At 45.1% G+C, this 19,584-nt stretch overlaps 1 protein-coding gene across 3 annotated transcripts in view; it reads left to right on the forward strand.

Moving 5' to 3' along the window:
- LOC115577166 (E3 ubiquitin-protein ligase Midline-1-like) overlaps positions 1-19,584 on the forward strand; it is a 70,542-nt gene that overhangs the window by 11,684 nt on the left and 39,274 nt on the right. The window contains exon 2 of one of the 3 annotated variants that reach the window (XM_030410049.1): positions 2,323-2,405. The exons of 1 other annotated variant lie outside the window; for it this stretch is intronic. The gene's annotated coding sequence lies outside the window, so the exon portion shown is untranslated. Of the gene's footprint in view, positions 1-2,322; positions 2,406-10,236; positions 10,584-19,584 lie in introns of those variants that run through there. One more of the 3 variants, XM_030410047.1, reaches the window with a different exon arrangement.

The raw sequence follows: 19,584 nt of genomic DNA on the forward strand, positions 1-19,584 counted from the left end.
TATGTAGGATTTTTGTGAATGTAAAAGTGAAAAAGCCTAAAGTCCACACAGAAGGGAGCTACTCTCTCCCGCAGAAAGCACTGCTCCTGCACTGCACGCTTGGTTTGGAGTCGAACCTTTAGTTCCATAACTTGCATGCATCACTATGTAACAGGCTTTATATAAAAAATATATTTTTATATATTGATTATAAAATACATACACTTCAGTCAGTCAGCAGATGTTGCTACAGTTGCTAGTGCTGTAGTGGCGTTATTTTAGATCACACTACTTTGCTCGGCATGACCTTCCTACTCTGATTGGCTACATCTTGCCTGTTAAGTAATGCGCACGTGCAACTCTCACCAAAGATTGAACAACGGCGAGATATCTCACTCTGTAGCTTAAATGGAGAAAAATGTGTTTTGTGAAAATTGATATTGAAAGTAAATCTACTTTACTCGGATCCCCAAATAAAAGTATGAACCTGAAAATTAGCATAAAAGGACCTCTTTAAAAGTATCAACTGGTGTCATGCTAGCATGAAACACAACCTTGATGGCACCATTCTCACCTGCAACACAGCCCATCTTCCCCTCCAAATCCGGAGGTCCATACACATGTAATGTGAATGTGATATGATACATATTGTCGAAATGGAAGAAATCAATATGGCACATATGGCAGATACACATGTAAAGGTGTGATCAGTTTGCAGAGTGTTCACAGCTGGTGACCAGGCTGCCTTTGTGCCATGAACTCCAATATATTTTAAACCCTATATTAGATTAGCTACTACCCTGGGCTCCAAAGAAGAAGTGAAGAGAATTTCCATGCCTCATCACACCCTTATTGCACCCGGTGCAAGATGGCAGATATACTGCACTTAACACTGCGAGAATTTAAATAGATAATGCAGTGACGCCTGAATTAGCACATTAGCTTGGCGACGAACTCAGCCGTGTGTGACAGTGACCGCCTGAGAGCCGGTTGAAGCGCCGATGAAGTGATGCATGATACACTGACTTTAGTATATGCAGTCGACGGGCGCCTGTCTCTTTTTAGACCTTCAAGACTTCAATCTTGATCTCGATTGAGCAGAACTGGAGAAGCTATCACAGGTTAATACAGGTTAAATCCTCTCGCCACTTTTTCACATTTTAAATACATACGTAGCTTTAATTTGAATATGTGATTTCATGAGTCAGTAACATCCTGAGTGATTCATTAGGATGGCCCCATTTCGATGCTTCAGTGCACATCAAAGTCTGGTCACAATTTTCCCAGCTTTGTTGACCTCGATACAGAGCGTTAGCATTGGTTGGAGCCTTTATACAGTTTGAGGAATAACATGGGAAGTTATTATGATATGTCCCAAGGGTCAACAGGTGACACTTTCACCAGTTGCTAAGGACCTTGAGATCCAATTGTAGTGTACATTTGTCACTTGCATTGAGATGAAGTTCTTCTGGCCATGGTGCGGTGTAACACGCTTTAGCAACAATAACATTATGACTTTATGATGTTGTCATGGGGTCATGTATCTAAGCAAACGATTGTTTACTTGCTCACTTTGCTGATTTGAATCATGTCGTTCAGTTTAGATCAGTTCAGAGACTCGTGGTCACAATGTAGTTCACTTGTTATGCAAAGGTAAGCAGTCGCATCACTGTTCAGATGTGCTTCGGTACAAAACAATGAGCTGAAAGGAGCTAAAAAACACTTAAAGCAAAGGAACTGCACAGTTGGCAATTCAAATATTCAATTCTGCCTATTCACAAGTAGCCCTTTTAAAATCAGAAGCTGAAGATAAAGAGTTTCAATACCCAGTTTAGTGACTGGAATTCCTGCATTTCCTGACTTCCTGTATAGTTCTAGTTTAACCTTAAAGTCAAACACATGCTCACACTGACTGAATAGGTCGATTAACAGTGACTCTCTAAATGATATATATAACTCAGTTAGGTTTAGGCAGTCAAACTATTTGTTTAAGTTTAGGCATTTAAACTACTCGATTGAGTTTCGATATTTAAACTGCTTGGTTAGGTTTAGGAATTAAAACTACTCGGTTGGGTTTAAGCATTCAAATTACTTGGTTGGGTTGAGGCACAACAACTCCATGGATCAGTTGAGAAAAACACTGCTTTGGTTAAAATAATGACGTTTCTGATCACGAGTTACGAATGTACCACGTTATGGAAGTAACTGCAGCTACATCACATAATTTCTCACCGCTGGTTTTTGGCCTAACACTGGACGCAAACAGAGGTCTCCTGCATGAAAGCCCTGCGCTTGTTTAACTCGTCGCCGTAATTGGAGCTTCTCTGTTCTTTGTTTGGATAGCCGGGCTGGCCTGCTGCGAGTGATTCTGGAGAAACCTTTGTTGATTGTTGAGTGTCATTCCCAGGTCAACACCAACCCCGACTGTGAGTATTTGACCTTTAAAGGCTGTCAATCAAAACTGAAATATATGCTTATGTCAACTCTGAAAGCCTAAAAACTGACCTTAAATCAAACTATCCTGCCGTCGTCTTCCCCCTCATAGCCTCCTGACAAGTGTGTTTATTTTAAAGATGTCTCTTATGCTAATGCAGGCGTGTGTTTTTGGATAGCTTTTTCAGGATTTGGACTCATTCTTGATGATCATGTGTTGTTGCCATATGATTATGGTGTTGTCGTAGTGTGCCAGCTGGTGTTGCTTTGGGTTGAGGGCGAGCAGCGAGGACGTGGCTCCTCCTCCGTGACAGTTTGAGGACACATTGGGCCGGCTGACAGCTAATGATGATGCCGCCTGACACTTGTATATGCTTATGCGTGTGTCCATCTGTGCGTATGTGTTTACGTTATTAGTATTTTCACGTGTGTGTGTGTGTGTTCGTGTGTGTGTGCCCTTGCATGCATGGGTTTGTGTGCTTTTGGGCATTTACTCGCTCGACTCTGAATGGGCATATTTGCATTAGCTCAGATGAAGCCGCAGTGAGTTTCTTTGGTGTGACAGAGGATGACCTTGAGCTGCTTAGCTGCCGGCGAATGTGTCAAATTCAGGCAATGGATCTCGATATGTGTGTGTGTGTGTGTGTGTGCGTGTGTGTGCATGCATAATGCAGAAAAGCGCTACCAAGGCGCTCGACTTTATCTGAAATCTGAAAAGGCGAGGCGCTTTCTGTCTTCATCGTCCTGGATGGTCGTTGTTTTTATCGCATCCGCCTTGATGTCACGGCTGAGAGGACGCTCACGACCGCTGTTGATTCAGAGTTTATCATGACTCACTCTGACCTCGGCCGCCTCACGCTCCTTGTTAAGACATTCACGAACAGCGGCGGATCAAAATATTTCCGTCGATCGGCTGACCTCGGCTTGATCCTCTGACTCACGGCGACGTTTGAAGTAGTGTTGCACAGCGTTTCGTGCCCCGCTCTTGAAGCACCTGAGGGGATGTTTGTCAGGTTGTACTGTCAGCTCGCAAACGCGGACGGACATGATCGCACACACACCTTGGGAATTATCATTTCTGTTGTCCGTTGATGTGTAAATGCGTGATGGCAGCGAGTCTCTTTTGGGGCTATCTTAGTGGACACATTTAAAGGGTCAGCTCAGGAGGAAGAAAAGTACACAGTCATGCAGATGTCAGTTTTAGTTCCACTCCTGATTTTCTCCTTTACTGCGTACCATTCTTGAGCGTTGACTGAGGCTCTAATGGAATTACGGTGAAGTTCTGTTCTGTTTTTGAAACATGATTGGGTTGATTCTTGGTCTAAGTTGAGACTAGCTTGAGACTTGAAGGTTAAAGGGGCACCGTGGAATTTCAAAATTTCCAAACTAACGTAAGCTACTGCTGCTAAGACAGGGCACTCAAGAATGTACAGTCCGACCTAGTCCTTTGCAAAGAAATCCATAGCCCAGCAGCATTAAAACAGCAAATACGGTATAGGTAAGGAGGACAGTCAAACATCAATAAAGATTTTCCACTCAAAAATCAATGACACGACCGCCATCCAACATCCAACTCCATCCGTAACTTCAAAACCCACAAAGAAAGGTTCGCCAATGTGTCTTTTCAGCTAACCGACTGGCGGTTCAAACGTCAAGTTCTCTATGATCCCACTCGTAGCAGGACCTGCTTGATTCTCACCACAGTAACTTGTGACTCGCACATGTGCGACATAATTCCACCTCTGCTGCGCACCCAAACAAAAACTTTTTCAGATGAAATAGAGCAGCCACAGTTAATGTTTATCACCTCGACTTCTTTATCTCCTGCTCCCCCCTCCCCCTCCCACACACCCCAATCCCTCTCTATCTCTTAATCTGTCTGTCTCCCTTGCTCCCTCTCCTCCTCTCTTAAATCCGTTTTTCGGGCTTTTCTGTGTATTAGCTTCTCTGATTAGATCGGCTCATTCGCCGAGGTCACTCGACAGGGGGAGATAGCTCACAGCCTCTGCAACCCGAATCTCCTTTAAATAAAAAACACAAAAAAAGGATCGGCGTCGCTGAAAGCAACAACTTCTGTTCTAATCCCAAACTGTGCTTAAAAGCAGCTGTTGTGTCTCAGCCCGGCCCCGTACCAGCTGTACATCGTCCCCTCCCTGATTGAAACCAGCGCTTTACCGCCCGCATGTGAACCCACTTAGAAGGCGAGAGGTCAGTTCGGGGGTAAATGTGTTTGGCATTTTCAAAAAAAAGGCCCTTGGCTGTGACGACCGAGATGTTTGCAAAAGGTCACGGAAGTTTTTCGGCGGGGGCCGAGGTGAGAGACACTCAGAGGTAAATGTATGCAAGAGCTGCTCCGCGGACTGTCTCCCAGCCTCCCATGACTCATGCAATATGAATGCATATCTAATGTAGTGTTCGAGATAGCGATCGATGACGGGGGAGGAATTAAGAAGCTGTATATCTCGGCCATAAAGATGCCTCTGGAAGATAATATGCCGATGGAAGTCATGTGGTTTGTTCGGATCAAAGGATGCTGGCTCGCCTGGAGGCCTCCAGCGAAATGCGTCTTTTTGCATCTACTTTACCTGGGTGGTTGGCTTGGACCCATTTAGGAGTGTTGGGGGGGGGGGGGGGGGGGGGGGGGGTCACGTGTTCACATGAACATATGTGTGTTATAAGCCCCACAAATCCCCGGCTACCCACGGCGCTGGTGCCCTCTGAAAGGTCCCGGTCATAACCCTGTCGTGCTTTATCCCCCCGTAATGGTCTCGCCCCCGAGAGGGGAGACCAACCCCGCCGCATTCCGCTCATTCCTGGTCGTTAAAAATAAGACCTCTCTAAACTCAGAGGAGGCCGACTTTACTTGAATTTAGAGAGCTGTCATGGGAAGAGTGGACCCCCCCCCCCCCCCCCCACCCCCTACATTTCACAGAGTGATGTAGCAGCTAACGTGAAGCAAAGAGATGTTGATTTTAAGTTTCAAGAGTGAGATTTTTAGTCACATCTTCTTTCCACGTCTCGTCCTTGATTTTACAAAGCACGCCAAATAAGGAGCGATCACTTCAGGTCTCTGGTGCGGTAAAGAGCACAAAACCGCGGCCTTGATAAATACCAAGAACAGACACAAAAACTGCTTCTGAATGCGCCTCTGTCCAACCTCTCGGCTTCACTTCAAAGTTTCGACTGTCCTCACAGTTTTGTACATTGTTATATCCGACGTCACCCGTTGCCACCCACCTTGAATCACAGTCGACTTTAACAGATCTTACGTGTCCGCTGCGCCTGAACTCAATTTCCTCTATCTCTACTTGCACAGTGTCATTTCAAGCGCAACTGAAATATCACCCGGGGGGGGCGAGGCGGGAACATTATAGTTCAAGGTGAAAAACAGCCGTTTGACTTTGCGGTGTCGGAGTTAGAGGACACTCGGCGGCTCCAGCTGCTGCCTCCGAGGAGCTTGAATGAATGAAGAGGCTTTAATTCTGAAGAGTGCTGTTGGATCAAATCCAAGGCGAAAAAAATCAATAAATAAATAAGCAAAGAGCAGCTAATACAACAACTCTGTTTACATTGTGACATCCTGTGTGCTCCTCAACTGACTCCCTCGAGGTAAAACTTGGATAAAAAGGAAACTAAACTGACTTTTAAAAAAGGGATCGTTCACCCCAAAATCGAAAAATATGTACTTTTCCTTTTACTTGTAATGCTTTTCATCCTTCCATATTGTTCTGGAGTGAATTGTAGAATTTTGGATATGTAGCCGCATCCAACTGTATCACTGCCCTGATAGAGACATGCATCATATTTCTTCTCATATGGCTTTACTTTAACTTTCTTCTTTTTGAGCAGACCTGTGCCTTTATACTTTTAATCTGCCCTAGCTGCCCTGTGAGCCTTCACAGTGGTGAGTGTTGCTTGATGAAAGTATAACCCTCGGCCACGAGGCGCTTTCCAATTTCACAACTCAAGCCATGTCTATTCTAAGTGTAAAAATACAAGACGCATATCTTTTTTTCTGTAAGTATGTGTGCGCCTCTGTTTCTCTTCTCGCCGTGCTGAAGAAATGCCTTTTGTCGGGAAAAGCTAGCGGTCTTGCTTTCGCCGACAGCTGACCCGAGATGGAAACCTGTCCCTTCTCCAGAGCAGCATTCTTTAGCAGCAGCCTCACCTCGACTGATCCCGCTCCAGCCGCCAGAAAACACACAGCCACAATCCTCAGAAGAGCACACACATCCAAGTAGTGCGCATGAACATGTTGTGGGCACGGTACCCACAATCCTATGTAGGACCTAATCTGCCAAAATTGGAATAATCAAAGAGATTGTTTGAGGGTCCAAGCAATTCTTGGAAAAATTCTATGGAGGACTAGAACTGCCAAAAAAAATAGAAGATAATTAAAGAGATTGTTGGATGGTTGAACACATTCTGATACCCCCTCCCTACACATTTAGTGGCACTGCAAACAAAGTCTGTAACTTTTAAAAATGGAAAAATTTAAATGTAGTTCAATAATTAAAAATTAAATGCCATCAAGTACACAAAAAATTGTAAAATAATAGATTCATTATTGAATAAAATGTGATGATTATTTTATTCTGTTATTTTAGATATTATTTTGCTTTATTTATTTACTGTTTAAAGAATCCCCACCCACACCCCATTTATTTATATGAACTACTTTCTCATTTCTGTTTTTTTCTTTTTTTTCATGTCTTAATGCATGTCTGCCTCATTATCATTCATTCATTCAGTCAAAGCCAATCACAGCAGTTACTGGCCCAATCCCAGTGTCCACACTCAGACTCACAGACTTTGAGGCGCGTTCCCAGTCAGTCTTTGGGCTTCCCCAGTCATAACCATCAAGGGCATGAGGGCTCCCTCGCACACATTTTGAGCCATTGATGGCCACTTTCCATGACTCTGGAAGTCTTCCGTACGTTAAACACGGGACTACCAATGGGTTAATAACCTTTAATCCTTTAACTGAACATGTTTATATTAGTGTGTTTTTTATGATTGTATATTTTAGGACGGAAAATAAAAAGCCTGACATCGCTGTCCCGTCTCCACTGATACCATTCAGGCCCTTGCAGCCTCTCTGCAACACTTACCAGGTGGTGTCAACAAAGTATGTAAGGGATCAGGGCTTCAAGCCATAAGGGGGCCACTGGGATTGGGATTGGGCAACAGTGCTCCACACAATGCCACACTATATCTATTTGTTTGGATGTAACTTATCTCAAAGATCATTGGAATTTGTGAGTTGTTTTTAATATTCAGGAAGAAGCTTTTGTTTCAGAACAATCCGCTGAATTCTCTAAAGCACATCTTAATTGACCTTACAGGAATTCCAACCCCCCCCCCCCCCAATCTCTGGAATCTCGGTCAGAGTTTTGCATTTCAGTGGCGCATTTGCTTCTGGACATGCTTTCTGGAACTTATCAGACCCAAACAAATAGTTTCTGTCTACGATCCTGCAATCCTGGAACACGGGCACTGTATTAAACCCATAGGCCTTTTCCGCAGTAAGAAAACCATGTTCTACACTTCCAAGTACAAGACTCACTCGCCTGGGGGCAAAATGTTAGGGGATTATTTGGGATCTAGCTACCAATAAGCTCCGGGCATTCAAAGCTTTCACAACACATGGACTGCAGAGTTTGAGTAATGATTTGGGGCTGATGATTTTCCCTTTTTTCCTCGGGGGGGGGGGGGGAAGCTTTATAATGCCTTCCGATACGCACAATTGCCAGGATTAAGAGCATCGTCCGCGGTGAATCAGACGTGATGGAGAGGCGCAGTTTACGAGACAGCCGATGAACGCGGAGGACTTCCAATCAAAGACTGCAGTCACGGCGGGCCAGCGTGCCTTGTGTGGGAGGGCTAAATCACTGACTTGCATCTCGGAGATTAATTTAAGCTGCTTTCCTTGTGGGCCGCATAAAAAAAAGGAAAAAAAAAAGTAGGCTGTTTTTTATGGGTTGCGGCCAAAACAGCTGAAGTTTCAAGGTAGAGGAAGAGACAGCAGGGAGACATTAAAAAATTACAGAGGGGCTGGAGTGCTCACTGAGGATCTGTCATGGTTACAGAGAGGAGACTCATGAAGAATTATATACCGTAAATTCACATACAGTGGCCTTGATTTCGACAATTGTTTCATTATAAATGGCTGTTGATGGTGTTTGCCCTAATGTAAGGGCATCTCTTTCTCTATGTGTACCTGTTGTCTCGATATCCAAGTCATACTCATCACACCTGTGTTTCCAGTTCCTAGTTAGCTTATCAATGAATTCCAATTGGTTCTCCTTTGCAGTTCACGTCTTACACGATCGGCGTTGAAGATTCCGACGCGTCCATCTTCGTTTGTTTTTCAGGCACTAATGCCAATCAGACACAGCTGACCCTTCAAATGAGTCTTACCAGTCGTACATAAGACTTGTTGTTTCTGGAATTGTGACATCTGACATCAACACAATTGAAGTTATGGATCTTAACACTTCTGGCACCGACGCAATGGCCAGAATAAAGGTTAGCAAAGTACGTTTCTGCAGAAACACAAAGAAGTTCAAGCTTTCACGTTTCTTTAAGTTGCATTACATTACATTTGCTTTAGGTTCAGTTTTCTATTTCTGTCTTGTCGCAATGCTGCGCTTATGCTCTGGTTAGGTGCGGGCACGAAAAAACAGTTGGTTAAGGTTAGGACGTCAGGAATTCCTGTGAAGAATACCCAGTTTCCCTCACCACAAATAGCTAGAGATGGCCAGACTTCCTGTAAAGAATATCCAGCTTTGGTTACCACAAACACAGCTGGAATTTGTCCTGAGTTCTCCTTAATGACATCCAGTGGTGTCACGATTAGAAATGCCAAAACGCAGACTCCGACTGCGGTCATCCGTTTGTCAGCCTGACAGACAATAGCCAATTGTGCTGATCAACTGCTTTACGCTAAATTAGCAGTGTGAGCTGTAACAGTGCGGGTAATTTCTAACCTTCCCAGGGTATTATTATTACCTGCCCATTCAAGATGTGATCACATAAGCCTTTTTGTTCACTAGTATCAGTATCAAATGAAATTGTCCCTCTGTCATCTCTAAAACGTGGATGTCGCCGTTCCAATTACTGTAATAACTAACTGCTTAGCAGAGTGAGAAGGAGGTTGTGCCAGAGCAGGAAACCCATGCTTAAATCAGTCAGCTACACTGGCTTCTGCTGACGTGGATTGGAGACGGAGAAGAGAATATTCGCAAGACACAAGTCCAATGTCACTGCATCTTAACAAGGCTGTCTTTTATTTGTTTATGCTGGATGTAGAGAATCTATTTTAAAAAACAAGAGTACGTTTTTATCATATTTTGGGAAGACAAGTTTACAAAGACTATGATTTGTGTCATATCCACTGTCGGTCGCGCAGTCTTCAGTTCTAAGTGTGATGTGACTACTTTTAGGCACTGGTAGGCACTTTTTTTTTTGTGAATTAAACGTCAGATTAGTTTGAGTTTTGAAAGTTAAAGGGATTGTGGTGGCGGTGCGCTCCTCCCGCTGAAAGGAAAACCTAACTTTGCCTCGGACGGCCTGCTTGTGTACACGAGCACGTCCGCATCCCAGTTTGCATGCGAGCCGGCATATGAGCCCGGACAAGCAGACGTGCGCACACTCACAGACTGACACATCTGACTGCAAAACTCTGCCTCGGCGCCTGGCCCGGCCCAGGCTCCGCCCCCCACGGGTTCACTGATTGGCCTGCTTAGAGGCAGGGGCAAGCCCACTGGCAGATTTGAAAACAGGGAAACAGAGCGAGGGAGGGGATGGACAGAGGAGAGGGAGGGGATACAGAGAGGGGGGCGGTGCACCAGTTTGTCCCTGCTCTCCCTCTCTCTCCCTCTCCCTCTCTCTCTCTCTCTCTCTGCTGGGTCAGGATGGAAAGGCTTACACAGGCAGGGGGAGGAAACATGTCATGAGAGGTGATGACACAGCCACGGAGACACATCCACATCCTCGCTGACTCCCAAGTTCGCTGCCCGCCGCTGCCTCCGCCGACAACGCCGACAGAGGAGAGAGAGAGCCGAGGATAGCCCTCCGTTCTCCCCCCCCCCACGCCACCGCTCTCTCTCTTTCTCTTCCTCTCTTTTTTCACTTTGTCTGTGGATGATGGGATTTTAATCATGTGGAAGGTAAGAGAGACAGAGAGGAGGAGGTGGAGGAGGAGGAGGAAGAGGAGGGAGTGAGCAAGCTTGTTTTGTTTTCTTGATGCTTACTGTATAAAGGGGGCCTCTCTCTCTGAGGGAGTTTGTTCTCCTTAGTTTACTTAAGTCTGCGAGTCCCCCCACCCCGGGGGGATTCCCGCATGCTTTCACCCCTTCCAATCCGGGCTCAGACTGTACTCTCAGTGGAAATGAGAGGTGGAAGCGCCGAGTTGCCAGCATTACTGGAATGATAATGATAGAGCGGTGGCTTAGGGGACGCAGCCAATGGGTGCCGTGGAGCCATCTGTATCAAGGAGGAAAAACTTGCTGCTGAATTTACATTTTCTAACAGAGAGTGGTGTTTTTCCACTGTGTGTGTGTGTGTGTGTGTGTGTGTGTGTGTGTGTGTGTGTCGGGGGGGGGGGGGGGTCGGCACGACTATGAATGTGTCAGTTATTGTCAACTTCGGCCTCACGGGGAACTTTAATTCTCTCGTTCGCTCGGGGCCCCTAAAATGTGCATAAAACTTAAGGAGGCGCCGACTGTGACACTTCTGAATACTGACCGCAGAAGTGCGTTGAAAAAACCGTGCGACGTGTGCGGCGGTGTGGTGGGGTTACGTCGCATTTGAGAGTCTGTTTCGTGTGACCCAATTTTCAAAGAGAGCCGCTGTGTGTGTGTGTGTGTGTGTGTGTGTGTGTGTGTGTGTGTTTTTTTTTTTTTGGTTGGTTTGCTTAAAGCCCAAGACGCATAAAGACAGGAGACGGTGCCTTGAGGGATGCGTTAAAAAAAAAAAAAATGTGTGTGTACTTGAGTGCTGGAAGTGTGTGTTTGAGCGTGATATAGAAGGTCCCAAACATTATGGCACTTAAGAAGGGAGGAAGTTTGACAGTGTTGATCTAACAGCTCGGGGGAGAGTGGACACTCCCCCCCCCCCCCCCACCGCCGCCAACATTGTGTTTGTGTGTGTGTCTGTGTGTTACATTATGTTTATACATCCACATGGGCGCTTTCCTACACACTTCATCCGTTCCGATTTGATCAACTGTGTTTGCACGAGCCCTCTCAGAGGTCGGGTTATTCAATTTCACAGCATCTCCTGTGTGCCGAGGCGTGTTCGGGAGGTCCGTGTGCGTGCCGGCGCTCGCTCCGTGCGTGCTGGAGCGTGTGTGCGACAGCTGGCAACCGCGAGCTTCGGTGCCACCGCCGCCTCTGCTGCTGCTGCTGCTGATCCTTCTCACCTGCTCTGGGTCACGGGGATCGAGGAAAATCCAGGTTTCGGTGTTTGATGTGCGAGACAATAGGGGAAAAACTCAAGGGAGGGAGGCTGCAGTGGCATGACTGGGATGATGAGTGTAGCTTTGACCGAAGCTAAATGCATTAAAGCGAAGCATGTGCGAGTTTAAGCACTAGAAAAAAACACATTTTTTTTGCGCTAAAACTTTAAAGCGTCGAACAAAATGCTCAAATGCGGCCGACCGTGACTGGAAATCAAACGGATCCAGACGAACTTTATTGGCATTCTTTTAAACATTCACGCTTGGGAAAACATTAAGTGCAGAGCTTGTTTCACCTAGTTTATGACAGTCGTCAGCGTATCTTGCAGCTCTGCCTTGTCTCCCGGCACAGATGAGACAGTTTCCAAGTGTTGGGAGAGATATATTTCATATTCGGCGCTTTGTTCTCGAGGCCTCAAAGACCAAGACAGCTGCCGGCCGCCAAAAATAGCTATTGTTCTGAAAGGTTTAATAACTCTTGAACCACTAATCCCGTCCACATGCTTTAAAGACTTGTGTAAAAGTAGAGTTTCTCGTGCTTTAAGTTCACTCAGGGGCTCCGGGGTGCACGCAATTACATCATCACGTTCTGCAGACTTGATTCGTCGAGGAAAGCCACGTCGTTTTTTTTCTTCTGTGCCAACGGGTGATTGATGTAGCATCTACTTTTTTGTTGAAGTTTAGCTGATAAGATATTTCCCTTTTGTAGTTTTTGTAGTTTAATAGCCATTTTATGAACTCGCTCAAGTTTTTTTTGGACACATCTACATGGTCAGTTCAGGATTTCACCCAAAATTAACTTGGAAGACGAAAACATTCAAGTACATCTTTTTAAAGAAAGAAACTAAACTTTCTTAGCCACGTTTCATAAAAAAAATCCACTACATTTTGACTGAATTCTTCCACTCTCAGATAAAGAAATGCGAAAATGGGACTTTAAATGAGCCAAACTTGAGGTTCCCCTCAATAAAACCAAGTGTTGGAACTTGTTGCTGACTGCTCCAATAAGATAGGATCAACAAAATAAAGTAGAGCCCTACAGGAGAATCACGCCCACCTCCCCCCCCCAAAAAAAACTGTTCTGGACTTTGAGGGTTGAATTAAAGTTTCACCTATCCATAGAAAAAAAGTTGAATTCAAGTCTGCAGTTTGTCATTTCCTCCATCGGCTCTGACAAACAGTGACATGGAAGGACAAAACGGCTTTTGTCTGGCGTTTGTTTTGTAGCTGTCACGATGCAGACCGATATAGCAACAATAGAGTAGTTGCTGTTTCTTTTCCTGTTTCCCTTGACACGTATGAGCCGCATTGTCAGCCTGGGCGGGCTTGAGAACAGCATCTTAGCTCTGTTTTTTTTTTGTTTTTTTTTCTCCCCTCTTTAAACCTGAAGACTGACTGTGGGAACCATGCAGATAAATATAGCAAAGGCAGTAATTGTCAGTGCTTTTTTCCTGTGCGGGATTTTTGCACTGTCGGTTTGTTTAAGTCTTTTGCTCTTAATATAAACCCAAGGAGCTGCTTGAGCGTTGTGGAGAAGGGCCTCTGTCGCTGGATGCTGCCACCTACGTCGCCACCCCCCCAACCCCCACCAGCGTGTAGCTTACATGCTAAAATTGGGAGGTGTAACTCATGAGACCCTTATCTCTCCCTAATTGGTTAATTTGATCTTCAAAGCGTCGGCACCCTCCCACTTCAGACGCTCGGGGGGCGAAACCGCTAATTGCTATCTAAACATCCTTCAAGAAAAAGGACAAAGACAGACTGGAATACTTTTTTCTTCTTCTTCTTCCTCTTCTTCCCTTTCCCTCTTGTCATCCGCCTGTTTCCACTCCAGTTCAGTTCATTTTATTCACCCCAGTGCGTTCTTTAATCACCAGCCGAATGAGACGAGAGTGCACAACGTTGCCATGGAGACTCGTGACAATGAGCACAATCGGTTCAGCGAGACTTGGCAGCTTGTGTTGTCCTGTGGAGAGGATAAGTAGCTCCTCAAACTTTTCTTCCCCCCCGACACTTGTCAGGAGTCTTTACAGTAGACTGCTTTACAAATCAAGTGCGGTATTGCCCGAAACTTAACATGTGAACTATGATTATGCTATCATTGTCCGCGCTGGACTGCACACTTCTAACTTTAATGCTAGAGATAAAAAAGAAAAACGTTCCAGTGTAACAACAGATTTTGCTCGACCAAATGCGTGCTGAGAAGGCCCCGGCGCTGGCTTCCTGTGTCATATGCAATACATCTTGTTAAGGCAAGTTGCAGTAAGTTGCATCGCGCACCGTATTTCAGCCTCGCTGCTAATGTGTCGGATACGGCAGCCTGGTCAGTGGCCCTCCACTGACGCTGTAGTCACTCCTCCAGCTCCACTTCCTGTGCAGTAGTATAATGAGCAAGAAGGTCTGAGCCAGAGGGTGGCTGGGAAGGTCATTCACAGGATTTTCCCTCTTGAGACAAGGGTTTACATCCCATTGTTCACCAAGCTTAAAGAGAAATGTGTTTTTAAGCTACGTGATATGAGTGAACATACGTAAAAAGGTGACCGATGTTAAGGAAATTACCCTAGTGACGTCACGTGAGTTACATCACTAACTTAATTCCTTTCTCCTTATGCTTGCCAAGACCTTTATTTTGCCTAACCTTAACCGAGTAGATCATTTTGACGAACCCAACCTTTTTTTCCTAAACCTAACCAAATATTTAGTTTTACCTAACCATAACAAAGTATTTAATTTTTCTTAACCCTAAGCAAGTACTTCATTTTGCCTAAACCTAACCAAGTTGTTTTTTTCCTAACCCTAACCACGTCGCTTATTTTACCTAATCCTAACCAAGTTGCTTATTTTACCTAACCCTAACCAAGCGACTGTTTGACTATATTATTTACGTTAAAAATGACCATTTGCGACACTATGCAAACTGTTTGTCAGCATTGTTAATTTTGAAAGTCTAACTGGAAGTTGTCAGTAAACTATCGTTGCCAAATTTACCACAGAGCCTTCATTCTTCCTCAGTAGCTAGAGTGTCACAGTATGAAGCTGAACGCAACTGACCAAGCTGCCGAATTTTGACAAGTCAGGAGTGACAACGTGCTGCATTTTTCAAATTATACCTCAGTAATCCTGCAATAACCAACTTGTTATTCCGCGAGGCGCTGCAAAAGACGTTTGAATCTCTGATAAAACATGACCTTTCACAGTTTTTCCGTCTGGAGGAAAGTAATCACTAATTCTCTGAGAGCGCCGCCTGATGAACAACATTTCACAGGTATCAGACACAGCTCGTTTTTCATTATTTCCCCCTCCATATTACACGTTCAGAGATATGTCGCAGCTGTTTGATATGCATCTAGGGTCTTAATGAAACTGCCGCCGACCGGCAGGTTTAAAAGTCACATCACATCATTTTCGGAACATCAGCCAGTGGAGAGGCCCCGAGAGTTCAATATCATGATGTTTTTCGACATTCCTTCACTTCAGATCACGTCACGTCTCACTTTTGCTCTCATCGTTCGTGCTGAAAAAAACGCAGAGGGTACGACACAAATGTGTAATTGTAAGCATATTCCAGAGATTCCCATGTGTAAGGTGTTATGAAAAACAAGGTGCCCTGGGAGGCAGGGTCATTGCAGGCATGCTGAGGATAAACTCAGGTCACATGTGCAAAGACTCGTGTTCCTTGAGAAAACATAATTCCCGGCTAGCTCCATCGCCACTTTGCAAAACCATCCCTAACAGACCACGTTATTTCTGTCAGCCTCGATTCCCAAAGCAGTTGGCATGCTGTGTGATGATTTGCCAGTCCTTTCTGACATAAAGTGACTTGAAAACAGCACATAGACAATATATTAATGTATTCAGTGACTATGTTATGCGTCAACTTCATTTTTGTGAACATATACATACTGTGCTGTAAATGTAGGTAAACAGATTCATTGGAAACAGGTGGTAGTGTCATGATTGGTATGAAAAAGGGATCCTCAAAAGACTCAGACAGGCATGAGGCAAGTTTACCATTTAGTGAAAGGCATGATTGTGTAAAGGATATCACTACATTAGGCTGAAACTGTTTTGTTAGCAATGGTTGCATTTTGTTCATATTTGTTTGACATGGTGTCAAATTCCTTTTCTTTTTGGAAGCAGGGTTTTAAAATTCAGACATAAAATCCTAATTTTCTTGCACTCAAAATATTTTATTAGTTTTTTCCGCAAAAGTCATCATGTTTCACACATTTTCTAATATAAAGTATCTGGAAAATAGTAAAAACTTACTATCGGAATAAAAAAACAAAAAATTAAAACATCAGCGGCGGAACTCAGGATGATTGAGGGGCAGGGGCGAAATAAAAAAGGGGGCACCCTCGCAGAAAGTTGTGGTGTAGGGCACTTCACTGGGTTTTGTCCACATGAAGTCCACTTTTAACATACTTTATGCTTCAAAGGTTACGCACCATATTGACATTTCTGTCACATCATGTTCACGTCACATGTTTTTGACCTGGAGGACGAGGCTGCCAAGCCAGTGACCACAGTTCAGTCTGTGTTTCAACATCTGTCAGAGTGATTTCCAGATGGCGTTTTTGTTTGGCGATAAAAACAGGTATTTTAAGCCAAATCGTGAACTTTTTCCAGCCCTAACCAAACGGTTTTGGTGGTGAAACCCAACCAGAACACAAGCACAGGGTTCTCACAAAATGGACACTCAGAGACGGATATTGCGGACACTTATTCCGGTGGTCGGGCTGAAAAAAAGCAGGCTGTTGCAGTGAAACCAAATAAATAAACTAGATGTTGTAAACATGGGAAAAACTTTCATTCACTGCCCGGCTTAAAGGATTCAAACGCCGCACAAAGATCGCTGGATACGTGGGATATTTTTACATGCACACCTGAGCGTCCTCCGAATCCGCCTCGTCACATTCCTCCCTCGCAGCTGCGGCATATAAACCCCACAGATGCTGCGCGCCTCGGATTTATCCCCCGAGTGCCTCCGCTAACACACACACACACACACAGACACATACATAAACTAGCTTACCTCGCTCTCTGCCAGCTCTCTGGGGCCGCTTTTCCACGCGAAAAAAAAAAAAACACTTCATTATCCAATCAGAGTTGCAACGATAATTTAGCACTTCGGGGAATAAAACCACCGCTTAATCACTTTCACGTCCGCCAAGGGGATCCCGAGCATATATTTTGAGGCAACATCATTGTATGTGGAATGATTGTAATCACGGGGAGGAGGCGTTAACTAAACTTTGCAGCGTCTTAGAAAAGGAAATATAAGCGCACTCAATCATCCCCGAACGGCGTTCCCAGGGTGATATTTTCCTCCCACTGTCAGTGTGAGATGAAATGAAGACATGTGAGTGTGTGATAGGCGAGTATTTGAGGGGGATTTTTGCTGTAAAGTAGAGTAACCTTGGAGCCGCAGCATGTTCAGCTTTCAGTTTATCTGGCACTGGGAGTGTGTGTGTGTGTGTGTGCGTGTGTGTGTGTGTGTGCCTCATGGGTGCAAAGATCACCCACCCTGATGAAATACGTCCTTGACATTACCAGACTTGTTTTCGTCACTCGTCATCTCCGGCCTACCGAACATCACATCTAATTTCGCATGCAGCAACTGTACCCTGATCTGGGTCACGCGAGCAGACAGACCGTGCCCGCCCGCCCGCCCGCCCGCCCGCCCACACACACACACACACACACACACACATGCACTAACACAAAAAAAAAACACAAACGTCACCCTGTATCATAATCACTAATAGCCTCGGCATCCCTGACTACGAGTGGCCAATCCTGTTAGGTGTGACTGACCGCTTCGGAACATGAAAGGCTGTGATTGGTCACAGCTAGTGTGGTCGGAAGCGGATTAGGGATCAACATGGCAGGGTGTCTGGAGTCAGACAAAGACTTTGCGTGTGCATGTGTGTGTGTGTGTGTGTGTGGCAACATTTAGCGTTGTTAACTCGTTAATAATCCAGCGAATGCAGCCTCCCACTGTACGGGGGAGATGACGGGAAGATGAGGGAGGCGAAGATGAGAAGGAGGAACGAGAAGAGAAGATGAGAGAGATTTTTCAAAATCGCACTCTCCTTTGAGTTTGACATCTAAAGCATCTTTTCCTTTTTTTTTTCCTTCGTTAGTCTAAAAGTGAAGTTTGGATATCGCTTCAGCTCTGGGCATGTTCGTCTCCCACAACTTTTTTTTTTTTTTTTTTATATCCCTCCGTCCTAATTGGACTCTCAACACCTCCACCTGCCTGCGAGCCGGCGTGCTCCACTTAAAGTGAATTTCTCCCAGCACCCGCGCTTGCAAGATTTATCACGTACTTCCCACAAGCTGTGCCCAAGACAAATATTTAGCAAGGAAATGGTGTAGAAAAATATTTTGACTTTGCTCCACATGGCGGGGGGGAAGCGTACCAGCACTCTTTCCTCATGGCTGCAGCATACAGAGGGCGATACAATCTTCTTTTAAAGGGGCATTGTGTCTTTTGGAGAGGAACTTTAAAACGCAGAGTTTCAATGTTTACTTTATTAATGAGGTAACTCGGAAATGTTTATTTTTTTTCCCCCAACCAAATAAATCAGAGGATTATAAGGATTAAAGCTGGAGAGGTGGCGGGGTCCGCCAAATATAAACAAAGTAAAACAAAAACCACCAAACTACAGAATGCACCTTTAAAACAATTGATTTACAAAGGATGATTTTTCAACCTTGGCATGGATAGCATGCCCCTGAAAAAACAACGACTTGTCAATGAAGGGTTAATCTCCTCGAAAGCGGATTATTCCGAATACAAATCCCATAAGCGGTCGAAAATTCTTCGACGTATCGGAGGTAAACAAAGGTGTCAAAAGGTTTAGGTGTTGTTAAAAATGGAGGTGGAGGTGGGGGTGGGGGTTGAGAACACAAAAGGGTAGAGGTTGTGTTTCATAATTCACAAAAAGGTGTCAATAATGTATGTCGCCCGAAATATCTGAATAATTGAGCGCCGGCTCTTTTCTCCCCGCGTCCCTGCTGTGAAAGTAGGTGACGTCCGTGGGCACGTTTTTAAAACCTGGAGCTGCGAAGAGATTAGATTTCTCGGCCCAAATTTGATCCTTTAAGTCGCATTGACCTTCAATCTGGAACACATTTCCGGATTGAAGGTTCGACGCACACAACCGTTAACCAGACAGACGCTCTTCGCTCTGAAAATGTGGCATCGTAAGAAAAAAACCCGTCAGATATCATCGCGTTCGCCCTCCTTCGCCGCCTTTTCCCGACATTCTGCCGCGCTATCTGTTTGCTATTTTCTGCCTCCTTGCGAGTTAAGGAGCGAGTCATGCTCATACAGTGACACACACACGCGCGCGCTGTGTATGCTGATTGTGCGAGCCAGGTCAATGTGGATGACCTACTTCTCGGGTTCTGCTCCGCCGACTGCCACAGCCGCTCACGTCAAACTCGCCAAATGGAGCCCTCCACCCACTGAAAATGTGTGTTTTGGGCGGGAGGAGCGGCGTGGGTGGGGGTTAGATTGCTTCTGCCTGCTTATCGTAATGATTTTTTCGGGGTGGTTTTTGTGTCACATCATTTTACTGGGAGCCGTGAAGGGGGTAGCGCAGTTTGTCAAGTAATGGCCTAGCTGAAATATTCATTTTGCTAAAAAGCTAAAGTGGCGGTGAAATAAAACTACCCCCGCCCCCCCAGCCCCAAAGCAGATT

Source organism: Sparus aurata, chromosome 24 (assembly GCF_900880675.1).
Source record: "Sparus aurata chromosome 24, fSpaAur1.1, whole genome shotgun sequence".
NCBI classification, from domain to species: domain Eukaryota; kingdom Metazoa; phylum Chordata; class Actinopteri; order Spariformes; family Sparidae; genus Sparus; species Sparus aurata.